Below are 6,000 nucleotides of genomic sequence, written 5' to 3' on the forward strand. Positions count from 1 at the left end.
GCTGGGGGCTCGTGGGAAGGGCCTGCTCGGCCCCAGCCCTTTTTCTTTCTTTCTTTTTTATTTATTTATTTATTAAATATATTTTATTGATTTCAGAGAGGAAGTGAGAGAAAGCTAGAAACATCAACGATGAGAGAGAATCATTGGTCGGCTGCCTCCTACCCACTCCAAACCCTAGCCTCATGGTATCTGGCTGCCACCTGCCCCCAAAGGCTGCCAGGAGCAAAAAGTGCTGCCACCAGACTGGCCTGGCCTGTGATGCTCAGAACAGGCCCTCAGGGCTTCCTGCTTGGCTCCTTTATCTGCCTGCCCCAGCCCTTTTTCTAACTGAAGGTGGCCAGCAGGGAGCACTGACCCCAAAACCTTGCCTCTCACAGAGGAACTTTTGTCCAGGATGAGACTGAAATGGGACGGGAGGGGCTGGAAATTCGGGTCAGAGCACAGCCACAGAGCCCCACCAGGCCTGTGCTCAGTGACAGGACCCCACTGGGTTGAGGTCCTGCAGAGGCCTCTGGGGGAAGGAGAGGGTCCTGGGTCCCAGAGACTGCCTGCCACCCCCACACCCAGTCTCAGGGCCACCCCAACCACTCTGTTCTGCAGGCGTCAGGGCGAGGAGAAGAACTCGGGCCTCTGGAAGGGGCCCTGATAGGCTGGGCGGCATTCTCAGGCTGGTGCCCGGGATGGGGCTGTCCGTCCCTGGGTTCTTGCTCACAGCTCCCGGCCTCGCTCCTTTTCCTGTCACTGGAAGCCAAGGGGAAAGGTTCCCCAGGGCAGGACGGGCACAGGGCCAGTCCCTCCCGGTGATGGGGTCTGGGGAACGGCAGCGCTCATTGGCTGGCAGCAGGAAGAGGCAGTACTGTACAGCGGTTAGGGTCACGGGCACTGGAGCCAGGCTGCCTGGACCCGAATCCTGGTTCCTCCACTGACTAGTTTGTAACCTTGGCCACCACTCCTAGCCTCAGTTTCCCCATGTGGAAAACAGGAATGACAACAACAGTATCTTTCGTGACGTTGTTGTTAGGGTTAAATGGGTTGTAGCGCAGTGTCTGGCAATCAATGTCATCATTATGGATGGAGCAACACATCGGACCTAGATCCACTATCTGAATGGGCATCTTCTCACCCAGACCCTGGCTGAGTCCAGGGGCCCGGCTGCTGCTGGCTGGAGTACCTTCTCCCCTCATCCCCCTCCCTCTCTCCCCGCCCCTCTCCATCCCCCCTGGGAACTTGCAGCAGGAGAGCCAGGGCCTTTCCAGCTGGGTGATTCCCTGAGACTCTGGAGCAGGGGTCAGAGGGAGGCAGCCGGCCTCTGAGGGCTCATTGTTCTCCTCTGAGCTGAAAAGATGCCTTCTCTCCCCCCTTCCTCCTCTGATGCCCAACTCAGGGGCAAATCTAAGATAAACAAACCTTGCCTATTTCCCCTTGTCCAGCTCACAAAGAGCTCTCAGTGGTGCCCAGCCCTTTAGGCTTATTATTCCTAGTTCACAGATGAGGAAGTTGAGGCCCAGAGGAACAAGATGTCCTATATAAAAAAGTGGTATAGCCCTGGCTGGTTTGGCTCAGTGGATAGAGCATCGGCCTGTGGGCCTGTGGACTGAATGGTCCCGGGTTCGATTCCAGTCAAGGGCACATGCCCGGGTTGCAGGCTCGATCCCCAGTGTGCAGGAGGCAGCTGATCAATGATTCTCTCTCATCATTGATGTCTCTCTCTCTCTCCCCCTCTCCCTTCCTCTCTGAAGTCAATGAAAAAATATTTTTAAAAAGAGGTAGGAGGAAAATAAAACATGGATTCAAGAAGAAGGAAGTGACCAGTATGGTCAGTGCCCATTGAGGTCAAGTCAGACAAGGGAAGACATTTGTGACCCTTGGTTTGACAAAGAGCAGGTCAACCCCTCCTTGCTTCATTCCCCACCTCGTGCCCTGGGAGACCAGTTCTGGCAAAGTCAGAGGAAGAGCTAGATCATTCCTCCCCCCCCTCCAACATCCTATTATGAACATTTTAAACATACAGATGAGTTGAGTGAGTAATGCAGTAATGGGTACACCCTTCACCTCGATTCAACCATTGTTGACATTGGGCCATAGTCGCTTTGTCCAGCCACCTAGTCATACTGGTTTTTAGCTGAATCACATAAGCCGCAGACATCATGACCCCTCAGTCCTAAATTCTAATCAGCATCTAAAGCCAGATTAAAGTGATAGATAAGTGAATAGCAGCTGAATGAATAAAACACGGTGAATGGGAACTTTGCTTTCAAGAAGTTTGAGTGGTGCGGGCCGGCGTGGCTCAGTGGTTGAGCATCCAACTGTGAACCAGGAAGTCACCGTTTGATTCCTGGTCAGGCACATGCCTGGGTTGTGGGCTCGATCCAAGGGAGATGGACGCGAGGGAACCTGAGCCTTAGATGAGCTACCGTCCAGGTTTTCCTGGGTTCCCGGATGTGGGTCTTTCTATTTTAAAACCTGGGAAGTCCCAAGGCCAACTGGGAGGAGTTGGTCACCTGATCTTCCAACAGCTCCGTGTGGGAAAATGAGACTCACCCGGTAATAAGTGGAGGATACTGCGGACTGGGGCCAGAGGGAACTTCCGAGGGGGTCAGGGATGGGAGGAACATAGCGGCTGGCACTCTGCAGTGTGGGCTTGGGCAGCCCTGCTCCTCATTTCTATGTGGGTCCTTCCCACCCACATCAAATCAGCTGGAGTCAGCCCACTCCCGTCCAACAAAGATACCCAGAGACCCAGGGGTGGCAGGTCACTTCCGTCTCTCAGCTGCTCTGCCAGAGCGCATGCCCAACAGGCCCTCCCTTCACCCTCGCCCAGGCCCAGGGAGTGAGGCCCTCCTCCCAAGTCCCAGAGCTCCTGAGGTCAAGGGAGATGGACACGAGGGAACCTGAACCCCGATGAGCTACCGTCCAGGTTTTCCTGGGTTCCCAGATGTGGGTCTTTCTACTTTAAAACCTGGGAAGTCCCAAGGCCAACTGGGAGGAGTTGGTCACCTGATCTTCCAACAGCTCCGTGTGGGAAAATGAGACTCACCCGGTAATAAGTGGAGGATACTGCGGACTGGGGCCAGAGGGAACTTCCGAGGGGGTCAGGGATGGGAGGAACATAGCGGCTGGCACTCTGCAGTGTGGGCTTGGGCAGCCCTGCTCCTCATTTCTATGTGGGTCCTTCCCACCCACATCAAATCAGCTGAAGTCAACGCACTCCCGTCCAACAAAGAGACCCAGGGGTGGCGGGTCACTTCTGTCTCTCAGCTGCTCTGCCAGAGCGCATGCCCAACAGGCCCTCCCTTCACCCTCGCCCAGGCCCAGGGAGTGAGGCCCTCCTCCCAAGTCCCAGAGCCCTCAGTGAAGATGGGAGAAATGCGAACTAAATGCATTCTCACTTCCTTGTCGAGGAAGAGAAGGTAAGAGGTGACCGATGGTTAGTACAAAGGGCATAAGACACATACCGTGTACTTTCTGGCAACCTCTGAGCCTGTTTCCTTATCCTGAAAATGGGCTACTGTATCCATCAAACGGATTATATATATTAAGGATCAAATGAGCAAGTGCTCAGTAGACGTTTGCTGTTGAGGTTGGTGGAGGGGTCCTGGGGGCAGATCTCTCTGTGGTTTCTGTTCCTTCGGGACATCTGTCACCCCAGGTACCAGCTGACACTGTCTATGGTGTCTCCTCCAGGGAGTAGCAAGATGGGAGAAGGTTGGGGAGGGAGTCCGCGAGCAGGGGAGGGGAAGATAACGGAATAGCTGGAATTAGAGATGAGAAGAAGGCTTGGCTGAAGAGGAGGTCCCAGTTGCTGGAAACGGAGGGGTTCTCAGGGGTGGCTCGGGGCAGGATTTACCCGTGATGTCCAGGCCTCGGAGTTCCTCGGCACAGGGAGGCAGGTGTGGGGTAGTGAGGACATTCACCCTGGGCCTGTCCCCCAGCCAGGTCTCCCTGAACCCTGGGCAGACCATCTAACCAGATGCCTGGTGGGAGGAGGTGGCCCGTGCAAACTCCTGGTCCGTTTCTCCTCACAGGCCTCCTCTCGGAGGCTTTCCTGGGTCAGCACTTGGAGACGGTGGAATTGGAGGGCAGGGAGCCTGAGCCTGGAGACCTCTTCCTGTTCAGGCTGATGGCCCCCACGGGACGCTGGTGCGGGGCCCACGTGGGTGTGTACTGCGGCCACGGAGAGATCATCCACTTTGAGGGTAAGAGTTTCCGGCTGAAGCAGAGGCCTAGTCTGCAAAGAAGGCCGCCCATCCGAGTCCCGCTCCACCAGGGGGCGGGCTACAGGGGAAGGGAGACTGTGGTCTGATATTGGGGCTGCAGGTTTCTCAAAATAGGCGCTTAGGCACCCACCTCCGGGTCCTGGGAAGTGGGGGTGCACGATCTCGGGACGGGGTCACATGATCTAAGCCGGGCTGTGATCCGTACCCATCTGGCCACTCCCGCGGGCTAAACTCCCGGTGGGCGCGAGTCCTGGGCTCCTGCGAAGGCATTGAATCCAAGCAGGGGCGGCGCCCACTGTGGCGTGGACGCGGACCCGTCTCCCTACCACCCTGCGCGCAGAAACTGCGTGCACTTTGCGCTGTACTTGCTCTACCTGGGGCCCAGCCTGGACACCCTCAAACGGATCCAAGTCCCATTAGCTTGGTGAGCTACCCACTCAGGACCTCACCCGCCTCCAGAGCCTGTTAACAACTGCAGCTCACCTCTGTGTTCCTGCAAATTCACACCCTTGCACCTGCCCAGCCCACTTGCCTTAAGGCCAGCTTTAGTCTGCCAGGATGAAATCCCCCAGAAGCAAACTAGGCCTGCCCACAGCGCAGAGATCCCGGCCATAGCTCTACTCCAGCCTCCCAGCCTCTCACTCCAGGCTCTGCCCTGGTCCTGGTCAAACCCACTGCGACTGGGGAACCTCCCTGTGGAGCCCTGCTCCCCCTGCCTGGGCCCCGCCCACTTCCACCAGGCTCACCGATTCTGGTCTTGGAGACACAGGCATCCTAGTCTGTAGGCCAGTGGGTCCCAACGTGGGGCACACGCCCCACAGGGAGGCAATTTAATTTTTAAGGGGGGCAATTCGAGAATGAGTTATTAACAGTGAATTTTTTTGCATTTCTTATGGTTCTAGGGGCCTCATATACAGTCTATAAATATATATTATGACATATTTATGCATTTCAGTTCTCTATTATATGTTTTGAAACTGTATTTGCTATTTTTTCATATCCCTTCATATTCTTTCTTTTTTTTTTTTTAACAATTTCCCAGGGTTTTTTTCCTCAGTCCTTCAACTGTCCTTTCGTTCTTTTATTTTTCTCTCTTGTGGATGCCATGTTCTTGGGAAGCTTGTTCAGACCAAGTTCATGGCCTTTTAGGCTTCCTCCACGTGAATGGGAGCTCACTTTTTTTTTATGTTTTTTTTAATTGGTTTTTTACAGAGAGGAAGGGAGAGGGATAAAGAGTTAGAAACATTGATGAGAGAGAAACATCGATCAGCTGCCTCCTGCACATTCCCCACTGGGGATGTGCCCGCAACCAAGGTACATGCCCTTGACCTGAATCGAACCTGGGACCCTTGAGTCTGTACTTTTTTAATAATAAGAATTATATGTCACGGAGAGGCATCAGGATTTGAGAGATGCTTAGTTGGGGCACGGCCAAAGAAAGGTTGGGAACCACTGCTGTAGATTGAGACTCAGCCAACCCAGTGCCTCAAACTCAGGCCCAGCCAGATCCCATCCCTTTCCTTCTAGACCCAGGTCGTCTCTCCTTGGGGTGCCTGGACCCTTGGGAGCTGAGCTGGAGGCTTCATATGATTGCATCAGACCCTCTCCCAGCCTCTTCTCTTTCCCTTCCCTCCTCGGTGTCAGTGGACATGGAGTTGCCCCTGGACTAGGCTGACCTCAGGCCCTCCAGGATGCCATGGAGGCTTCAAGAAATGGTCATTAGCCCTGACCAGTTTGGCTCAGTGGCTAGAGCAGTCGTGGGCAAACTACGGCCCGCGGGGTT

The sequence above is a fragment of the Myotis brandtii genome, unplaced genomic scaffold (genome assembly GCF_000412655.1).
Source record: "Myotis brandtii unplaced genomic scaffold, ASM41265v1 scaffold561, whole genome shotgun sequence".
Taxonomy (NCBI): domain Eukaryota; kingdom Metazoa; phylum Chordata; class Mammalia; order Chiroptera; family Vespertilionidae; genus Myotis; species Myotis brandtii.